We start from the raw sequence: 22,761 nt of genomic DNA on the forward strand, positions 1-22,761 counted from the left end.
CTTTCAATGTTTTTCCTCATCATGGTTTTGACACTTGGATGTTGGTAAGCTACTTTTATGAAGATATGTCACTAGCTATGAAACAATTACTAGAAACCATGTGTGGAGGTGACTTTATGAGCAAAAGTCCTGATGAAGCTTTGGATTTTCTAAACTATGTGGCGGAAATATCTAGATCATGGGATGAACCTCATGGAAAATACTCAAGCAAAGCCAAGCCCCAAAACAATTCTAAAGGAGGAATGTACACTTTGAATGAGGATGTAGATGTGCAAGCAAAAATGGCAACTCTATCAAGGAGATTGGAAGAACTTGAAGCAAGAGGAGCTCATGAAATCAAAGTGGTTAATGATGTTCCAATGCAAATTGTTCGATGCTCTATATGTCAATCCGGTGAACATCTAGTGAGCGAATGCCCCACCATACCAGTTGTTAGAGAAATGTTTATGGAGAAAGCAAATGTTGTTAGATTTGTTAAACACTCCAACAGTTCTCCATTTTCAAATACTTTAATTCGCGGTGGAGGAATCATCCAAATCCATCTTGGAAGAGTGGACAAGTACAATTTTCTTCTAACATGCAAACTTCTCAACCTCAAGTTTCACCGGTAGAACAAGTTATAGTTAATTTGAGTAAAGTGATAGGTGACTTCATCGGAGATCAAAAGAGTATCAATACTCAATTAAATCAAAGGATGGATCATGTAGAGACATCTTTCAATCAAAAATTTGATAGCTTGAAAACCAATCTCACACAAAAAAAAAATATATGGATAATATGGAGCTTGCTATTTCTAAACTCACAAGCATACATATGGTGCAAGAAAAAGGGAAATTCCCTTCACAACCCCAACAAAATCCAAGCGGAGTTCATGAAATTGGAGAAAAAAATAAAAATTATGTTAAAGTAGATGAAGTGAAGGCAATCATTACATTAAGAGGTGGTAACTAAGTTGATCAACCTATGCCAAAACCAAAAGAGAATAAAGAAGGGGAACAAGAAGAAAATGTGAAAGAACAAGAAAAAGGGAAAGAAGTGAATGAAGATGATAGATCAAAGCAAGATGAGATTGTCAATGAAGAGGTTAAGAAGAAAAACAAGCTCTTATCTCCACCTTTTCCAAAATCCCTTCAATCAAGGAAGGTGGTAAATAATGCAACTAAGATTTTTGAAGTTCTCAAGCAAGTCAAAGTTAACATACCACTCGTAGACATGATAAAGCAAGTTCCTCCCTATGCCAAGTTCCTTAAAGATTTATGTATAATAAAAAAGGGGTTGAACATCAACAAGAAAGCTTTCTTAACTGAACAAGTTTGTGCAATCATCCAATGCAAAACTCTAATCAAATATAAAGATCCAGAGTGTCCTACCATTTCGGTGAATATTGGAGATACATATGTAGAGAAAACTCTTCTTGACTTGGGTGCAAATGTAAATCTTTTTCCTTATTCGATGTACAAGAAATTGAGGCTAGGGGATATCAAGCCTACTTCTATCACATTATCTTTGGTTGATAGATTAATTAAAATTCCAAGAGAAATGATTGAAGATGTATTGGTTCAAGTGGATAAGTTTTACTATCTAGTTGATTTTATTGTCCTTGATACGGAGCCAATAGCAAGTGAACCAAATCATGTTCCAATCATTCTTGGTAGAACTTTCTTAGCCACAACAAATGCTTTAATAAATTGTTGGAATGGGGTGATGCAACTCACTTTTGGGAATATGACTCTTGAGCTGAATATTTTTCACCTATGCAAAAGACATCCAAATCAAGATGAGGATGAACAAGAAGAGGTTTGCTTGATTGATACTCTTATAGAAGAACATGCGGAAGGAATAATGAAAGAATAGTTGGAAAAAGCTTATGAAGAATTTGAAGAAAAAGAACTAGAAGAAAAAGTTGAGGAAGCTAATGAAATTGCCTTCATTAATCATTCTATGTAATGGAAGGCAAAAGAAAGGTTTTTACCTCTAACCAATGATGAAAAAGCAAAGAAGGAAGAATCATCTAAGCTCAATCTCAAGCCATTTCCAAATGATTTGAAATATGCATATCTTGAGGAAGATAAGTATCTGGTGGTAATCTCTTCAAAATTATCATACCAACAAGAAACTAGCTTGTTGGAAGTTCTAAGAAAATGCAAAGAAGCTACTGGATGGTCTATTTTTTATCTTAAGGGGATAAGTCCTTTGGTATACACTCACCATATTTATTTGGAGGAAAATGCTAAGCCAATTCGTCAACCTCAAAGGCGATTGAATCCTCACATGCAAGAAGTTGTTCGAAATGAGGTACTTAAGTTGCTACAAGTTGGAATTATCTACTTTATTTCGGATAGCACTTGGGTGAGTGCTACTCAAGTTGTGCCTAAAAATTCGGGAATCACCATGATACAAAATGAAAAGGGAGAATCTATTCCCACAAGATTGACCATGGGATGGAAAGTGTGTATTGACTATCGAAAGCTAAACGTTGTCACAAGGAATGATCATTTCCCTCTTCCATTCATGGACCAAGTGTTGGAGAGGGTTTCGGGACATCCTTATTACTGTTTTCTTGATGGCTACTTTGATTATTTTCAGATTGAGATTGCCTTTGAAGATCAAGAGAAGACAACATTTATTTGTCTTTTTTGTACCCATGCATATAGGAGGATGTCATTTGGTTTATGCAATGTTCCCGCCACTTTTCAAAGATGCATGCTAAGTATCTTTAGCGATATGGTAGAGAGAATCATGGAAGTTTTTATGGATGACCTTACCATCTATGGTGAGGATTTTGGAGATTGTCTCTCAAATCTGGAAACAATACTTCAAATGTGCATTGAGAAAAATTTAGTGCTAAATTGGGAGAAATGTCATTTTATGGTAGAAAAAGGCATTGTCTTAGGTCAAGTTATCTTGAGGAAATGTATTGAAGTGGATAAAGCAAAGATTGAGTTAATTGTGAATCTACCACCACCAACAAATGTTAAAGAAGTTAGATAATTTCTTGGTCATGCAGGTTTTTATAGATGTTTCATCAAGGATTTCTCTAAGCTAGCAAGACCAATGTGTGCTTTACTTGCTAAGAATGCCAAATTCAAATGGGATGAAAATTGTCAACATTGCTTTGAAGAGTTGAAGAGACTATTGACTACTACACCTATTGTGAGGAGACCAAATTAGGACCTTCCTTTCGAAGTTATGTGTGATGTAAGTGATCAAGCAATGAGAGCAATTCTAGGGCAAAGAGATGAGAGGAAACCTTATGTTATCTACTATGCAAGCAAAACTCTTAATGAGACACAAAAGAACTACACCACCACTAAAAAAGAGTTACTTACGGTTGTTTTTGCATTAGACAAGTTTAGAGCATATCTTGTTAGAGCTCCTATAGTGATCTTCATCGATCATTCAGCTTTGAAATATTCAGTCAACAAGAAGGACTCTAAAGCAAGGCTAATTCGCTATATTTTACTTCTTCAAGAGTTCAATCTTGAAATAAGAGATAAGAAAGGCGTAAAGAATGTGGTAACTAACCATCTATCCCAAATTTCCGTGGAACACATTCCGGAAAACCCCCCCCCCCCCCCCCCCCCATCAATGAAGAATTTCTAGGTGATGCTCTTTTGAAAGTGGATACCAATCCATGGTATGCTCATATTGCAAATTATCTAGTCACTGGAGAACTACCTAAGGAATGGACTACTCAAGAGAGAATATTTTTCTTGTCCAAGGTGTATGCATACTATTGGGAGGAACCATTTTTGTACAAGTATTGTTTTAATCAAATCATTAGGAAGTATCGGAGGAAGAACAACAAGGAATTCTTATGCAATGACATGCTTATGCTTGTGAAGGCCATTTCTCTACTCAAAAGATAGCCTTGAAGGTTCTCCAATCAAGTTTTTATTGGCCAACTGTATTCAAAGATTCACATGAAGTTTGCAAGTCTTGTGATAAGTGTCAAAGGCTTGGGAAATTGACAAAGCGACACATGATGACACTTAACCCCATATTGGTAGTGGAATTATTTGATGTATGGGGGATTGATTTCATGGGACCATTTTCATCCTCTTTTAGACACTTCTATATCTTGGTAAGAGTTGACTGTGTCAAAATGGGTAAAAGCAATAACTTGTAAGCATAATGATCACAAAGTGGTTGTAAAATTTCTCAAGGAAAATATTTTCACAAGGTTTGGGATGCCAAAGACCATTATTAGTGATGTAGGTACTCATTTTTGCAACAAGACATTCAACAACCTTCTTGCTAGATATGGAGTGAAACACAAGGTATTCACACCTTACCATCCACAAACAAGTGGACAAGTGGAGTTAGCTAACCGTGAAGTGAATGCAAACCGTAAGGATTGGGCATTAAGACTTCATGATACACTTTGGGCTTATCGACTTGCCTTCAAAACAATTCTTAGAATGTCACCGTATAGGTTGGTTTTTGGTAAGGCATGTCATCTACCGGTGGAAATGGAGTATAAAGCATGGTGGGCCATAAAGAAATTTAATTTTGATATGCAAAGAGTTGGGTTGAAGAGGTTCCTGGACTTGAATGAGTTAGAGGAAATGAGGAACAAAGCCTACATGAATTCGAAATTTTCTAAGGATAAACTCAAGAGATGGCATGATCAAATTATCCTTAGGAAAGAGTTTCAAGAAGGACAAAAGGTGCTCCTATATGATTCAAAATTGCACATCTTTCCAAGAAAGCTCAAATCTCAATGGAATGGTCCATACTTGGTTCATAAGGCATATTTGAATGGAGTTGTTGAAATTGCTAATCCAAAGAGTGGATGTATCTTCAAAGTTAATGGACATCGGCTTAAACCATATATGGAACCTATAGTGCAAGAAAAGAAGGAGTTATACCTAAGTTGAGCATTCAAGGTTTGGTAGGCTTAGTCTTCTAAAAGACTAACTAGCCCTATGATTTTCCAATTCTTTTTCTTTGATTTTTTTTGTTTTGCTCTTATGTTGTTTGATTTTTTTTTAGTATTTATGAATGATCCATTTTTAATCATATCAATTGTGTTTTGAAGGACTTTCTGGATAGATGGAATGCATGAAGCAAAGGAAAAAAGGGAGTTTTAATGGCTCATCACCCGTTTTCACATTCATGCCAGAAACAGGGGAGTTTTCATAGTTTTGAAAATGTGCAAAACTAGTCTCTGTCCCAATTCACATGATCATGCAAAATTCTCGCATGATTATGCAAAACTGATAAGGATAGCTGCAAAAATTTTAACCCTCTAGACCATTTCGCATCATTATGCGAACATTTTGCATGACTATGCAAAATCCATCTTAAGGACTACAGTAAAATGAGCCATATGGACCACTTCGCACACTAATGTGAAAATTTCGTATGTCTGTGCCAATTTTTATTTTTTTTAAAAAAAGAAAATATGTAGTCAATATAAGCCCTGTTTCATTTTGCACCATTAAGTGAAAACAAACCCTCATGCCAAAACTTTTCACCTTCGTCGAACATAAGAAACTAAAAAGATAGAAGACCATCGGTCATTTTCCCTTTTTCATCCACACTCTCTCATATCTCTTCCTTGCCCTAAACCACGATCAAATGTCGGGAACTCTCATTATTCTCGTTTCTGAATTTAAAAGATTTACTTGAGCACTCTTAGCATCTTAGGCATTTCAGGTATTTGGATTTCACTCATCTCTCTCTGAAATTACAAGATGAATCTGGATTGAAAAGTTTGATTTGCTTTTGGAAATTGTTGCAATTTCTTACGAATTTTAGACAAATTGATATCTTTTATTCCAGTTATCATTCAATTCATCAAATTGTTCGTTGTAATTTTTTGCTCTTTCTTATTACAGATGGGCAATAAAAAACGAAAATCAACGAAAATTGAGGAAGAATTCGTGGTGATTAATGATGGAAATGGTGAAGACACTGGTCTCGAAGCACCTCCAGGATTTTCCCTTTCTGAATTTCCCATTTCTGGACATCCAAACCAAAGGAATGTCAAAAAATCTTCACTAGATAAAGGCAAATCAAAGATGGTTGCTCCTGAAAAATTATTGGTGAAGAGAACACGAAGCATCAGTGTTCAAAATCCTTCATATTTTCTGACATCCCTTGTTATTCCTTCAGCTTAGCATTTTGTAGTTCAGTCACCTATTGCTGAAGCTCCTACTCCTATTCCAGTTACAAAATTTGCACCTCCACCAAGCCGACCAATTCAATTCCAATTCACGAAAGCCCCGAAGAAGAAACTAGCCACTAGTGCAAGAGAAGACTACTCAGGTAGAAAATTTCATGAAGAATGCTACTACGATTTCAAGGCATTTGCTTCATCTCCTCTTACTAAATTCTCCACGGAACTGTGTTGTCGATATTTTTTGGAGCCATTCATGGTACCTAGACCATTCTTTTATCCTTGCATAATTCAGGAATTTTACCAAACCATAACCAATAGAAAAGTCTACCATTCTTTAGTGATTTATTTCAAAATTGATAGGAGACAAGGTATGTTGAATACTGAAATGGTAGCAAGAGCTTTGGATATTCCTCTTACTCCTCCAAATCTAGCTGAGTTTCAACCTATTACTCAAACTGAAGCTGCTGAAATGGTTCGAATTATCTCGCAAAACCACTCAACCACTACACATGCAATGTTGAGGAGAGAAATAGATTCCAAATTCTTGTTTTTGGATCATGTCCTACACTCCAATGTCTATCATTGCCAATACGCAATGCAAAGGCTAAAAAATATACTAATGGCATTATTCAGAATTGTTAGTGGGCAATGGTGGACACCTGCTGAATTATTCATGGTTGTCCTATTCTATTTTGAAGATAAGGTGCATTTGAAGAAATTGTAAAGAGCCAAGAAATATCCATTATTCTTACCGCAGATGTTGGGCACCATCTTGGAGTATGGTTTCCCTACTGAAGCTGAAAAAAAAAAGAAACACCATTGTAGGGAAGTCTACATTGTTTCCAGATAGCAGGGAAGTGTAACCAAAATAGAGTCTACATTCACAAGTGATTCATTGACTACTGATAATGAACATCATTATGTGTCTCCTTCGAATTTGATTCTTGAAGATTTTAGTGATGGAGAAGATACACCCCCAAGACCACCAGTTGCCTCCACACCAAAAGTTGCTTCTACTTTCCCAAATCTGAATGCAGCCACACATATTTTGGCAAGTCTTTTCTCTACACTAAACATAGGTATTTCGTCTTCTAATGGCTATGTACATATCTTAGTTGAGGCTTTCAACCAACTCTTAGCTCATTTGGACACGATTCAAGAAAATCAAGCAAACATCTAGCTCACTCAGCAGCAACTTGTCCAAAGAGTTGATGAACTTACCATGGTTGTCCAATAATGAAAATCTTCTTCCGAGAAGCCAACTAGTGTTCATGATGCTACTCCTCTATCCATCCCAACTACACAAGAGACTAATTCTTCAGAAAGGGAGTCTACATTGCCTACCACTATTGTGACATCTTCAGAAATCATCCCCTCTCCTCCATCTCATGCTTGAGGATAGGGAGTGTCCTCTACTTTTCTCTTTGACTGTCACTTTATCATTTCATATACTCCTTGACTTCCTTTGTGTTTTTTTTTTATGATGATAGTGTTCATTTTTTTATTTTTTTTATTTTTTGTTTCCTCCTTTCCTACCATACTTATATTTTTATATTGTTTTGTTTCAGTTATAAGAGTTGAAAAACAATGCATTGTAGGTACCTTTCCCTTCTTTTCTTTGCATTTTCTCGGTTAACATTGAGGACAATGTTTAGTTTGGTTGGATGGAGGATAGAAAAGGAAGAACTGTTGGTTTCATGTTGATTTAGAATTGTTAGATTTTTTTTTTTTTTTTGTGTAATAGCTAGATTTTTTTTTAAACTTAATTGGTAATTTTTTGAAAAAAAACATAACACTTATGTTTGATAAATGAGCATACCTAGCTTGAAAGAAGTGGATTTGGAATACCAGCTCATTTGCTTGATCTTAGAAAACTTGTTATGTTGATTGAATTTGATTTAACTTTGAAGTTTTCATTTTCCCAAGGGTCTTTTCTAATTGAGTCTTGACACACACAATGTACTCTAAACCCCTGATATAAGATGAAAGACTAGTCTAATCCTAAGACTTGGACCCAATTGTCTTAGTAACTTGAATCACTTTTAAATTGAGTTGAGACACCTTAAAAAAATGCCAATGAGCCCTCATTTCAAAAAAAAAAAAACCTGATGAATAAAAAGGTTGAGTTATGTTTGCCTTGAAACCTGAGTAAAGTCCGAGGGGTATATGGCCCAAAGGTCTTTACCTAATCCATTATGGTTGGGAGCCACCGACCTTAATGCTCACTACATGGGTGAATGGGTGGAGTATGAGCTCAATTGTAGGTGCTAAGGTATTAGATCCTAAATTGTGGAGTCTGGGGTGAAATCTGAGGAGTTAGTGGTTGAATTAGTCCTATAAACTTAGTGCTCTATGCCTTATGATTGGGAGTCATTGATGAATCCTCGCTACATGGACCGTATACTTAGAGATACCTTTAGCATTGCACTCCTACAATTAAACCTTTGAAAAAAAAATATAAATATATAAAAAAATAAAAATAAAGATAGGTGTGTTCTTGACCTATGAGAGAGAGGTTTTTGTTGCTTAAGATAAATTGGGCATGGTTGGAGAAAGGATTAGTTTTGAATATTATATCAGGGGGCTAGTTTAATTTCACTCAAGACTTGTTTGGAAATATCATTTTGGGGGTTGAAAATGGATATGTCTTTGATACTTTGATTTGCATGATATATTTTCTATTAGAGATAGTAAATGAGTTTGAGATTTTGATGACACTTATGGATGGTGAGGTGTGTTTCATTATTGACCATTTGAGCTATGGGATTTTAAAAAACATTTTCCAAATGAGTTTAAGAATTTCTTTTTGAGTATTTTTTTTTTCTCTTTCTTTTTGTTATACCATTGCTAAGAGACTAACAATGTGTTAGTTGGGAGGAATGATTACTACTCAAAAACCACACATTTTAAATAATAATTCTCATGAATTTCATACATTTTGAGTAGTAATTATGTCTAATATGCCCAAGTAATACATTGTTGCCCTTGCAAGATATACTAATGGTTTTTGTGAAGTTTTGGAGATATTTTAAGGTGATTTTTGAAGCATTGAGTGACAAAAGAGAAATGGAATTAAGGAAGGCAAACAATGTGGATGATGAGGAAGAAGAAATGCACTTGGACCAAGCTTTGGAGCTGATTTGAAGGTGCTTGAGGTGGATTCAAAAGAAAGAAATGGAAGAAATGTCAAAAAAAAGTTAAAAAAATTATGTATTTCCATTTCGCATGATCATGCGAAAATTTCGCACAGTCGTGAGAAATGGACCAGAAGGCATTTGTGCTGCAAATCAAAGGAAAATCTCAAAGCTAATTTCGCATGACCATGCGAACATTTCGAACAGTCATGCGAAATGCTCTAGGAAGGCGAAAATTGGTGTTGATGTATTTTTTATCTCGCACAATCATGCGAAATTGCTAGACCTTGTGCAAAATGGTCATTTTATTACTAAACTCTAGATTTCTTGGTGAAGAAGCCTCTAAAAAACCTCTTAGATGATGTCAAGTGTCCACTTGACCTTGGCCTATAAATAGAAACTTGATTTACTCATTTTGGGGGACTTCTAGACATTTTCTAATTTGAGAATTTTTCAGATTTTCTATCTCTAGATAATTCTCTATTTTTTCTCATTTTCTCTCATTTTCTCACTAGCCAAACATGCCTTATGAGACCAAATCTCTAAGCATGAGTGGCTAAATCTCGTTTTTTTCTTGAATGAGAGAAAATCTAAAGGTAATATCTATGGTGAATTAGATAAATGAGCTTGAATTGCAAAGATAATTTGATCCAATTGATTGATTAATTGAATTTTGGGGAATTTTCTCTTCAAATTGTCTTGGATGATTTCTACAATGCAAACTAGGTAGATTCGTTAAATTCTTAAAGCTAGATTTGATGAGATTGAATAGTTGCATTGTGTGGATCATTGGAAGATAATTTAAGATGAATTGAATATATAATTTGAATTGATCTCTTGGATTAAATGACCTAATTTGAAGATAAATTAAATCTAGACCTAAAGCTAAATCAAAAATCAATTTAGATGAAAATTTAGGTTTTCAATTTAACTTGATGAAAATTAGATTTCAACATCTATTCACCATGGAAATTGTTTTCTAGAAAATCTGAACTCCGAAAATTTCACCTCCTATTAATTTTCTTCTATTTTACATTTCATTTTTCTTTTCAATTCAAGACCATTGTTAAATTGATTTTTCATCATGAATTTTCAAATCAATTTCACTTTATCACAATCATTTTTTATCCTCTAATTCAAGCCTTAATTACCGAGAATAATCCATCCTAGTGGACGACACCTAAAAACCACTATACTACGGTAGTTTGTACTAAAACCATTTTTGATTGAGTACAAGCTACTCTAGAATAGTGAATTAGGTTAGAAATTGTGTTTTGATCCAATAAACGACGAAAAACCAGCGATCAAAATGCCATAAGAAGTTGTCCAACTCTTTGGCATCCTACATGCCACTAAACCCTTATGCCTTTGGCACCTCCACCCTAGATGCCTCCTGTGTGGCCATGACCCATGCTAATACAACAACCTTGTAGATGACCAACTCCTGTCTAACCTCCTAGTCTCAGGACTCCATTCAAGTGGCCAAGGCCTCCATCCTTGACCCCATGCTAGTAAGCATGCTCAATACCTTTTCTTGGAAGGACACAAACTCCTCGTGCGACACTGGTTGAACCTGTGAAACTAGCATCCTCTCACGAAGGTCTTGGATCTGTTCCTTAAGATCCTTCATACCCTTCTCCATGCCTTGCTCGATCAAGTCCAACCCCTCCCGAGTATCCGCCATGGCTAGCTTCACCTTGGCTAACCTTGCCTCCATGTTGGCAACGACATCATGAGATTTATCCTTCCTGTCTCTGCCCCGTGTAGCAGGTTAGGTCTCTCTCTCACGGGTTTGCTTACTAATCTCATCCACATTGGGGCCCGACATGCTTTCTTTACTATGCCCGCTTCATAGCCGCTCTCTAATACCAATTGTCACGGACTTAGTCTTTTCCTAAGCTCGTGCGACACTTAGACAAGTCAAGACACTTGATCTTGCTAAGTCAGCCTTACTCCCAATGCTTAGCTTGCTAGGCTAAAATGCTCACGACTTGGAAGCTTGAGAAGGCGTAGTAGGCAATTCTTAAAGAATGGAAGCTTTTATTGCTTAAAGGAAGCTTTACAAGTGTTTTTAGAACTCATTTGATTGGTTGCTTAGGTTCTTTTGTGGTTCTTTTGTGGTTCTTTGGTGGTTTTTGGGTGGTTTTGGGTGGTTTTGGGGGTTCCTTGGCCAAATGAGGCCTTAACCTATTTATAGGCACCTTAGGAAGTCTCTAGAATCTTGAAGGTTTCCTTACAAATCAAGAATAATCTAGAAGCCGCTACACTAGTCTATGTATAAGGGTATGTACAAGATGACTTTTGAATATTCTAGAACACCCCACACTATTCCAATTCTCTCTTAGCCAAGTGTAGAGATGTGTGGACATCTCTAGCCTTCTCTAGAAGCTTCCATACTCTTCCACTTTGTAGCTAAGTGTAGATGTTTTCTGGGGTCTCTAGAAGCTTCCCACATCCTATATAAGCCCATGAGGAGGGTCATTTGAAGCATCTTGTGACATTCAACTCTCAACTCTCTATTTATCACCATCATCAAGTTATTATCTTATATATTAGCTTTTCAGATGATGTTTATGTTCTTCATTTTGTGATTCTGTTGATTTTTTTTTTTTTTTTTTTGTTTATTGTTTCTCTAGTTAATTTTTTTGTAACAAGTGGTAGCAATTTGAATTCTCTCTCTATTCATCACCATCATCAAGTTATTATCTTATTGATTACTTTTTCAAATCATGTTTATGTTCTTCATTTTGTGAATTTTTTTTTTTTTTTTTTTTGTGGGATTGTTGTTTCTCTAGTTAAAATTTTTTTAACAAGTGTTGGCAATTTAAATTCAAAGGTTACTCTGTTGTTGTTGCTATTTTAGTTTGGGAAGCATGCTTATTATGCTATTGCTTATTATTTTAGTTAAATTTGCTACTCAATTTTGATTAATATTTCCTTTACAACTTCATGATTGGAGCATCCACTAGAATATTGTAGCAATACATTAGAAATAAGTTGTTTGTGTGAATAAGAGAAGGTTTGTTCCTAGGAGGTCCTTCTGCATGAGGCAAGCCACCGGTGAGATTAAGCAATCTAATTATGAATACTTTTGATCATTATGTGTTTTGAAACTGTAAAATTTGATAACAAAAGAGGATGTCATGTGTTTCTTCTATATTTCATAGTCAGAGATAGGATATTTGCTCCACATATAAAATAAGTTACAAATGAGACCATAAAATCAAATTGGGTTAGCATACCACTTTATCTTGTTGTTTTCACAATTTATTAAGGTGTTTGATTGCTTTTTTTCTTTCTTGGTTTGTAGCTACCAATTTCTTTTGTAAAGAGCCTATATACACTTCTATGACTTCGACCTCTTTCTCTAACATGTTTAATTTCAACCTTAACCAAGTTTCTTTTTCACTCCATCTAATTCATTAATGATAAGCTACAATGAGGAAATTAAGATCATGTTGTTTCTTTTTAGTATTTGTTAACTGCATATTTTTAGTGTGATATACTAATATTTGTATAGCCAAGTCTTGAATAAGGCAAATGAGGTTTGATATATTTTTTATTACATGGTAATATGGTTTATTTTATTGATAAATCATGCATATAAAAATAAGCTATAATATAGGTAAATGAGTATACATATAAGACAATTTAGTATGTTTAACATCTGTAGCAAATGGGATAACTATCTTCAAGAAAATGAATCTTGAGATAGTGATGGAATTTGATATCTAGATCTACATTTTGAGTCATGGATGGGATCACACTAACTAGATGCCAAGTTTTACACAAAGAGTCAAGAATTGATGGTGCCTCAAATTGGGGAAGTTATGTGAGGCAGGACAAAGATAAAGGCCATTCATCATAGACAACTCATTGAAAAGATGTTTAAAAAATCTTTATATATCATAAAGAAGGAAAATTTTGCATTCTCTCCTCTTTAGTGTCCTCTATCAAGAGTCATTTTCCATAGCATTCGTGTGCTAAGATTGAGAATGAGGAAAAGAAAATGGAAGAATGCAAGTGTCTCAAATGTCAATTTTGAATAAGATTGGTACTTTTGGCAAAAACATCTTGGAATGACTTGAAAGCTTTTGAATTAAGATACAAAATGCTTATTTCCTACTTGTTCTTGAAGAAAATTAATGCAAAGTTTTAGAAACTTAAGACTTATTGAATGAATCATTTTTCAATTCAGGTTCTTTGTGCTTTGATATAGAGCAATTTTTCTATTTATTGAACCTTAGGTACTACCTTTGCCATTGAAGCATGATAGAAGTATGCCTTTGTTTCATGACCACTTGAGATAAGTGTGTAACTTATCTACACTGGTGGTACATGTTCAATTATATTTAGATCTGAGTATGTCATTATTTTTTAATATGTACTATCTTTTTTTAACCTTAAGTACTACCTTTGTAACTTTAGGTACTACCTTTATGAACCTTAGGAACTACCTTTGCCATTGAATCATGATGGAATCCATAGTTTAAAGACCAATTGAGATAAGTGTGGATCTTGTCTACTGCTAAGCTACTTCTTCAATTGCATAATATGAGCATGACATTCTTTTTTTATAGGTTAATCCATTTTGAACCTTAGGTACTATTTGTTTCAACTTTAGGTACTACCTTTGTGAACCTTAGGTACTACCTTTGTGAATCTTATGTACTACCTTTGAGAACCTAGGTACTACATTTTCTTTCCTTAGGTGCTACCTTTTTTGTCCTTAGGTTCCTAGGTACTACATTTTCTTTTCTTAGGTACTACCTTTTTTTTTTCCTTAGGTTACTACCTTTTCCTTCCTTAGGTACTACCTTTCTTAACCATAGGAACTACCTTTTCCATTCAATCATGATGGAATCTATGGTTTCAAGACCAATTGAGATAAGTGTGGAACTTGTCTACTACTAAGCTACTTCTTCAATTGCATTTAGATATAAGCATGACATTCTTTTTCTATAGGTTAGTCCTTTTGACCCTTAGGTACTAGCTTTGTGAACCTAGGTACTATCTTTTCCTTCCTTAGGTACTACCTTTCTCAACCATAGGAACTACCTTTGCCATTCAATCATGGTGGAATCCATAATTTGAAGACCAATTGAGATAAGAGTGGAACTTGTCTAATCTTAAGCTAGTTCTGTAGTTGCATTTAGATATGAGCATGGCATTCTTTTTTTATAAGTTAGTCCCTTTTGAACCTCGGGTACTACCTATTTCAACCTTAGGTACTATCTTTGTGAACCTTAGGTACTACTTTTGTGAACCTTAAGTACTACCTTTGTGAACCTATGTACTACCTTTTCCTTCCTTATGCACTACATTTCTCAACCATAGGACCTACCTTTCTTAACCATAGAAACAAGTTTTGCTATTAAATCACAATGGAATCCATAGTTTCAAGACCAATTGAGATAAGTGTTGAACTTGTTTACTACTAAGCTACTTCTTCAATTGCATTTAGATATGAGTGTGGTATTCTTTTTCAATAAATTTATCCTTTTTGAACTTTACAACCTTAAGTACTACCTTTGTGAAATTTAGGTGCTACCTTTGTGAACCTTGGGTACTATCTTTGTGAACCTTGGGTACTATCTTTGTGAACCTTGGGTACTATCTTTGTGAACCTTAGGTACTATCTTTGTGAACCTATATACTACATTTTCTCTCCTTAGGTACCACATTTCTCAAGCATAAGAACTAACTTTTACATTCAATCATGATAAAATCCATAGTTTCAAGACCAATAGAGATAAGTGTGGAACTTGTCTACTCTTAAGCTACTTCTTCATTTGAATTTAGATATGAGCATAACATTCTTTTTTTATAAGTTAATTCCTTTTAAACCTCAGGTACTACATGTTTCAAACTTATATACTACCTTTGTGAACTTTAAGTATTACTTTTGTGAACCATGGGTACTACCTTTGTGAACCTTAGGTATTACCTTTTCCTTCCTTAAGTATTATCTTTTCCTTAATTAAGTATTATCTTTTCCTTCCTTAGGTACTACCTATTTCAACCTTACGTGCTACCTTTGTGAACTTTAGGTACTATCTTTATCAACCTTAGGTATTACCTTTGTCAACCTTAAGTACTCTCTTTTTCAACCTTAGGCACTTTGCCGGATTTCTTTTGTTGGTTATAGATCGAAATCATCAATCTTACAATGCACATGTTTACTAGCTTAATAATTATGAGTATTACCAAGAAAGCTAAGAGTAAGAAGCTTATACATGAAAAAACTTCTGATTAAAATTTTAGATATAATACGATTAAGCTTTTGCATTGAAATTGATAAGATTCTCAATTGTAGTTCACCAAGAGTGGCTTCTAAAAAGCCAAAAACACATTTTTTTCCCCTAATAAACATAGTTTTCATCAATAAACAAACATGATGTAGGCCACTAAAAGGCCCTCCAATAGCCAAAAATTGGTGCATTGCATTACAAAAGGAAATGGTAGAAAAGGGTATGCTGCGATTTTAAACTCTAGAAACTATTGATTGCATTAGATTATTAGTAAAAATTAGGTCATTATCGGTTTAGAAACAATATTTCAATGGTTGTCTGGTTTACCACATAGATAACATGTTATTTAGTGTAGAAAAACTTCAATGGTTGTTCTTGACATAAATATCCTATCACAAAGAGAAAAAAACTAGTTGATTGTTTCTCAGTGTTCTATCATATATTCCTAAGGGAACAAAAAAAAAAATTGACACATGCACACCACATTTACAAGTACAATTCATCCTCTCTCACTTTAAACAAAAAGAAAAAAAATCAAATTAGCAAATAAGAAGAATCTCATACTATAAACAAGGTCCATAGGCCATGCTAGGATATATATATATATATATATATCTTCAACCAAAACAATAAAATCTAAAACCAAATAGTTTACAATTACTGTCATATAAATTCTGGGTGCAAAGTTTTTTATCAATAGAGAATGGGGAAATTATTGGTAAACACCACATGCAATAATGTAATATTAACTCGAGTTTGAATACTAGTGAATTATTGCAACTAATTTACATAATTTACATAGACCAACACAAATTATGTAGGAATATGAAGGAACCTAACTTCATTAATGAATGATCTCAATTAAGGAATGAGTTAATGAAACTCTCCTTCAAACATAATGATACTTGAAAGGTGTAAGAAATGTCATTGTTGGATTTATAGCAAAATAATTTAATCGGTTGGATTTAATTAAAATATGGTCTTGTTCACACTAGAAAAAAAAAAAACAATAAGGCATTTGTTTGTCTACTAATCACTCACAAGAAGATCACATAACCATGTGATTGTGTATCTATGTCATGCATATATTCCTCTATGAAGCCATGCTAATGCAATCTCCTCATGAGTACATGTGATACAGTTAATGTTTGTGTAAGCCAAAATGAAAATAAAACAAACTCCATCTTTTAGGACATAGAAAACAATGCAAGTGAGCACAACATGTTTAAGTACCATACCCACTTAAATAATAAAAATGTCTTTTTACACTTCATAATTTAGTCCATGATGCAACTTATCTATAAAACAATATTTTCATATATCATATGCAAAGAAATAAACAAATATTGATTCATGGTATGTAGTTTATAATACAAATATTAAACCTACACAACCTTCGAGCTATGCTTTGACATGTTAAAGGGGTACATTGGAATACAATTTGTTAAATTTCAACTCTACCTAGTGCATATTGTAAGTGTATGTGTGTACATATATATTCGCATGTAGAAACTCTTCAACCCAATAACCATCAAATCTTCATGTTACTACTTCTAGATAGTTATAGAAATTAACTTGGTTAGCCCTACATCTTGAGGCATTTATAGATAACCACATGTAATACAACTCAAAAGGTAGTAGCACTACAAAATATGGTATTTCTTGCTAAATCAATGGATATTATCTCTTTTTCTCTTATCAATTTTACTAAAAAAAATTCTTTAGAAAACTGTTAGTGAGAGATAATCAAAGAAGAATTCATGAATATCAAGTACCAATGACAATTACAAAGCAGTCTAATAAAATAATTTAGCATTCTATTTGATTATAATATAAAACTTCTCATCACTAGATTGAACAATCATGATTGCATGAGAATCTAGGATGGACCAAAGAGATTCCATGTTAGATCTTAACACTCCTAGGATTAAAAGCAAGAAGATTAAGAATTTTGGTGATCTTCAAGCATGTTAGACACGACAAGCTCAAACTGTAAAACTAAAAAATCATTCACCTTCTCTTCTATTTTCAAAGTAGAACTCCACAATTCGGACCCCAAAAAAATAGAGAAAAATCCTTGAAACTCTAAAATAAGGCATTACAACCTTTTGAAAAGAAGTCCCATGGGAACTACTCAAACAGAATAGTCTTTTACTTACCAACAACCACTTTTCTTTCTCTTGAACAAAAACTCTCTCTCAAAGATTTAAACTTTAAATAAAACGAAATAGAGATAAGACAAGTTTGAAAATCAACACTAACCCTTGTAGCTCACAAAATTTGATTACAATATGCCCACAACAAAACAAAAAATGAGTCTCCCAATTAACAACTAAACTACAGAAATTTTTGTGCCATTAAAAAGCATATTTCCAATCTCAAAACCTCTTAAAGACCATTGTAATATTCAAAAGAAAATTATTTTCTCTTTCTTTCTTATGATATGAAGAGAATAAAAATAAAATATAAAATAAAAATAAAAATAAAAAACGATCCCTAATCAAAATGAAAAGAATTCATACTACTATAACAAAATTTCAAAAACCCTGGATTGAAAATGAGATTGACTTATCTCAAATTATGAGAGATCGCAACTAACTAGATATGGAGAGAAAGATTGAGATTCGTAGTAGAATAGGGGCATTAAGCACTCTTTGAGCCTATTCTACGTTCTAACCCTATGAGGTTGCTTCATTATTATTAGGTTTTTTCAATTCTCCTAAATAAGAGGAAGACAAGGAAGGTTAGGGTTTTTTGGTTTTCAAAAATGAGAGATAGACGAGAAATGTTAAGGCTTTTCGGTTTTCCAAAATGAGAGGAAAACATGGAAGGTTAGGGTTTTGTTTTGAGAGGGAGATTAATTCTTGAGAATTAAACTCCTTTGGTTCAATGTCCATGTTGGAGGAAGTTGAGCTGGAAGAATTAATTCTGTTTTTTTTTTTTTTCCTTTTTTTCCTTTTCTTTTGGTTTTCCTTGTGTGGAAGTTGAGCTAGAGGATAGGGAAGGGCATATTGGGTATAAAAAAACCCAATCAACACAAAGTGCATAAAAACATAATAACTTTTTGGATGAGCATATTTTTCTTGAATTTGGAAAAGTTGGGTTCTAAAATCCTTATTATTTTGGGATGAACAATTCATAACATACTTTTCTCATATGTGTGTGTGTGTGTGTGTGTGTGTGTGTGTGTGTGTGTGTGTGTGTGAAAGAGAGAAAGAGAGAGAGAGAGAGAGAGAAAGTGAGTAAAAATATAAAAGTCCTCCTACTTTTTTGTCACTAACCATTATCATAACAAAAAATATAAATACTTTAATGACAAAGTAATTTATCATAAAGAGTAAGTTCTTTTATAATTTAAATTTTTAATTTTTTCTCTCACAACAATAGTATTATCTAGAATAGCAATTATAAACAATAAATATATTTTTCAAAAAATAGTTGATGATTTGGTGACAAAAAATATTTATCACTAAAAATTGAAAATTAGTGACAAATGATTTCATCATAAATATGTGTATTTCATCATTGATGACGAAAATGATTCATCATTGAAAACAAAAATTAATGACAAATAATGTCATCACAAATACTTGTGTTTCATCATCAAAAAATTTCCTCCCATATAGTGGGAGCAACAATTTTTTTTGTCGATTCTCTAGTAGCAAATTTTAGTGACAAAAAATACTTTTGTGAAGAAAACTTAATGGTAAATTATTTTATGACAAAATCTCTCTTTTGTAGAATAAAATTCATTATTAGTGACAATTTTAGTCATAAACAAAAAAATTTGTCACTAAATCTCGCATTTGTTGTAATGAATATTTAAATTTAGGTGAACATTTTAAATTAAGAAATCAATCATAATCAAGTTTTTTGTAAATAAAATGAAAACTTAATCATAATTAAGTTCTTTTCAAATGAAAATTAACCATAGTATAGGTCAAGTCAATATAAACATAGTCAAGTTCTTTGTAAATGAAGTGTAACTATAGTATAGTTTAAATTAATATTATAATTGATAACTTAACCCTAGTTATGTTTTTTGTAAACCAAACTTAACTCTAACACAGTTAAGGTGAACATCCTTAATAAGAAACTAATCTAAGTTAAATTCATAATAAATGAAATTTAATCCCAATGAATATTGCAAATGAGAATGAGTTGTTTGGGATATAAAAGATGGAGGTAAGTATTATTAGATGAAAAAGAGTTTTTGTAGAGAGTAATTAATTGAGAAAGAAAAAGAGTAGACATATGAAATTCCTCCCTACCAACTTCTTCTTCCTTATCTTTTCTCCTTTTCACCCTTATTTTGTTATCATCTTCACCATTTTACTTTCCATCATCTTATCATCCTCACTTTAAATTTAAAAAATGAAAGGAAAAAAAAAAAACACCTAATTATTGGCTATGGTAGTTTGATTGCAACAACTATAGTTTACAACCATGTGTTCCTTTTTTCTTATTTTTTTATTTTTAAAATTTGAAGTAGGAAAGATGAATGAGGAAAATCAGAAAGATTTTGAAAAACCAAAAGTCCAATAGGAAACACCCAAATGAGGGGTGAATGGGTAATTTTAAAATTTACAATAATGATTCATATGTATTATCCCCAATTTTTTATCTTGAGAGATCCTAGAGATATCTTGTATAGCCAAATGGGTTACACTTGAAATCTTTAAATATAAAAATATGAATTTTTTTTATATATTTTAAGAGAAAACTTGTGATATGTTAGGGATAACAATGATAATCAACCAATCAAAGATATAGCAATGAAATTAACAAACATGTAATGAAAACCAAATTTTTACATGGAAAACTCTCACACTAACTATGGAGATAAAAAACCATGAGGTCTAAGATCTACTACTTTTAAATCCACTATATGAAATCAAGTTACACATATTTATCTGGTTGTTTTACCCTTAAGACTTATTTTATAGTACCTACAACTTTATTTACATTCATGATGCAACAACCTTCGATTGCTCCAGTGGATCACTTTAGCCTCACCAAAAGGATGAAGGTCTTCAACCCAAGATTCAAAGATTGAATTCTTGAATGAGAGATTGGGAATGGTGTGACACTTTAAGCTTTCTCTCTAAGAGACCCTTCTTGAAATCTTCTCAAACTCTATACAATTCTCTTCCAATCTCTAACCCTCAAGGGGTTATAATGAGGTATTTATAGGAGTAAATTCAAAAAAAGTTTGGTTTTAGAAGACTTCCAAATAAGATTTGCATGAAAGAATTGTGGTTGGAAATTCATGACCGCTCAAGCCTACTTTGGTGGCTTGAGCATTTTAGGAACTTAAGCGGTATGGGGCGCTTAAGTAGTCAACGTTTGAGCACTACACCCTGCTTAAGCATTCTCTGTTTTTCAAAAACTTTATAAAAATCAATTTTAAGTTCAAAAAAATTATCAATCCTCTTTATACCTCAATGGAGCCTAAATTACCATAAGTCAAACCTTTTTAGACATGTTTGTGACTTCTCGATTGGACAAATAACAACCTCTGATCTTCAATGGAGAGCAAGTTACTATCTAAAAAGACTTATATGGCCAAACACTAAAATGAACAAAATTGTCAACATATAAACAAGACTCAATTATCATTGTTACATAAATCCATCTGAACTCTCATAAAGGAGTTAACATAACACACATTAACACTCAATTAAAAATAAACTAAATGAATTCTTTGCATCATCTTATAGTACTTATCTTCCAAGCCTGTAACCTACACACATACAGAAAACTATACCAAAGGTAAAGCAATATGTGGGATAAAATATGATCAAAGCAACATAACATAATAGTTGGAGATTTTTCATGATGCCTTATGAAAACATGTAAAAGGAATAGATCCCTATAGCAACACCAAGGTGCAAAGCTAAGCTCGAGAGGAATATAAATGTATGCAAATCAACCAAATATAATATAAGCTTGATAAGACATAATGGCTCAACTATGATGCCTAGAGTTTTATCTCCAACCAGAAAATAGGTAGTGAAAACCATGGGAAAAACCTTCTATGACTCAAAATAGTTTTAGAGAGATAGACAATTCAAACAAAAATATCTTGCAGGAAACATCTATGTTAGGTATCTCTCTTAAATTTCTAAGTTATGTTTTCAACAGTTAATTTAATTTCCTCTGGTGTCTTAGGTTTAATTTCCTCCAATATTTCAATGTATTTTCTTTAAGAATTAAATGAATAAAAGAATGAATTAAATAAATAATTTAAAATTTATTAACCTTTTTTTTGTCAAGGAGTTTCTTTAGTTTTTTTTATTATTATCTCAATGCTTATGTTCTCTCTATTTAGGTGATTCAAATATATCCAATGATCTCTCGTTTTTTTGTCACAAAAATGGCAAAGCATATTTGAATTATAAACATTGAAAAACATACAATAGATAAAGAGAAATAAGATCATCATATATATATAACAAAAATAATTCTAGATACATAAGATATGCAATAAAGAATCAATCTAGACCAAATAAAGGATATGTCAAGATGACTCATAATAAGTAATAACAAGCTTCCTATCATACTCCTATAGAGCTTTTGCTCAACATCTTTTCCAAATGTACCCTTGCTAAGCTTAGTGGTAGTGCTCAAAGGTGTTCTAAAGTGTTTAAAAGATTTTAAACTGAATTTCTTAACTAACTTCCTAGCATATTTAGATTGAGAAAGAAAGATTTTATCTTTTAGTTGCCTAATCTACAATCTTAGGAAGAAAGTTAGTTCACCAACCATACTCATTTCAAATTTAGTCTTCATTTCCTCAACAAACTAAGGTTAAGGTCATTAAAGGTGGCTCCAAAAATAATATCATCAACATAAATCTGGGCCACTAGTAACTCATCCTTGGGCCTATGAATAAACAAGGTTTCATCAACTCTCCATCTTTTAAACTTTTTCTCCAAAAGGTAGGTAATGAGCCTTTCATAGCAAGCTCTAAGAGCTTGCTTTAATCCATAGAGGGCTTTCTTTATCCTATAGACATGATTGGGGAATTTTGGATCCTCAAAACCCTTAGGTTGCTCAACATAAACCTGTTCACTTAGAATCTCATTCAAGAAAGAACTTTTAACATCCATTTGAATAAGCTTCATACTCAAGGAGTATGTTATTACCAAAAGTGTCTTGATTGATTCTAATCTGGCTATGAGTGTAAAAGTATTTTCATAAATTCTATTTGTGATTATCCTTAGGCAACTAATCTTGCTTTGTTCCT

The sequence above is a fragment of the Vitis vinifera genome, chromosome 12 (genome assembly GCF_030704535.1).
Source record: "Vitis vinifera cultivar Pinot Noir 40024 chromosome 12, ASM3070453v1".
Taxonomy (NCBI): domain Eukaryota; kingdom Viridiplantae; phylum Streptophyta; class Magnoliopsida; order Vitales; family Vitaceae; genus Vitis; species Vitis vinifera.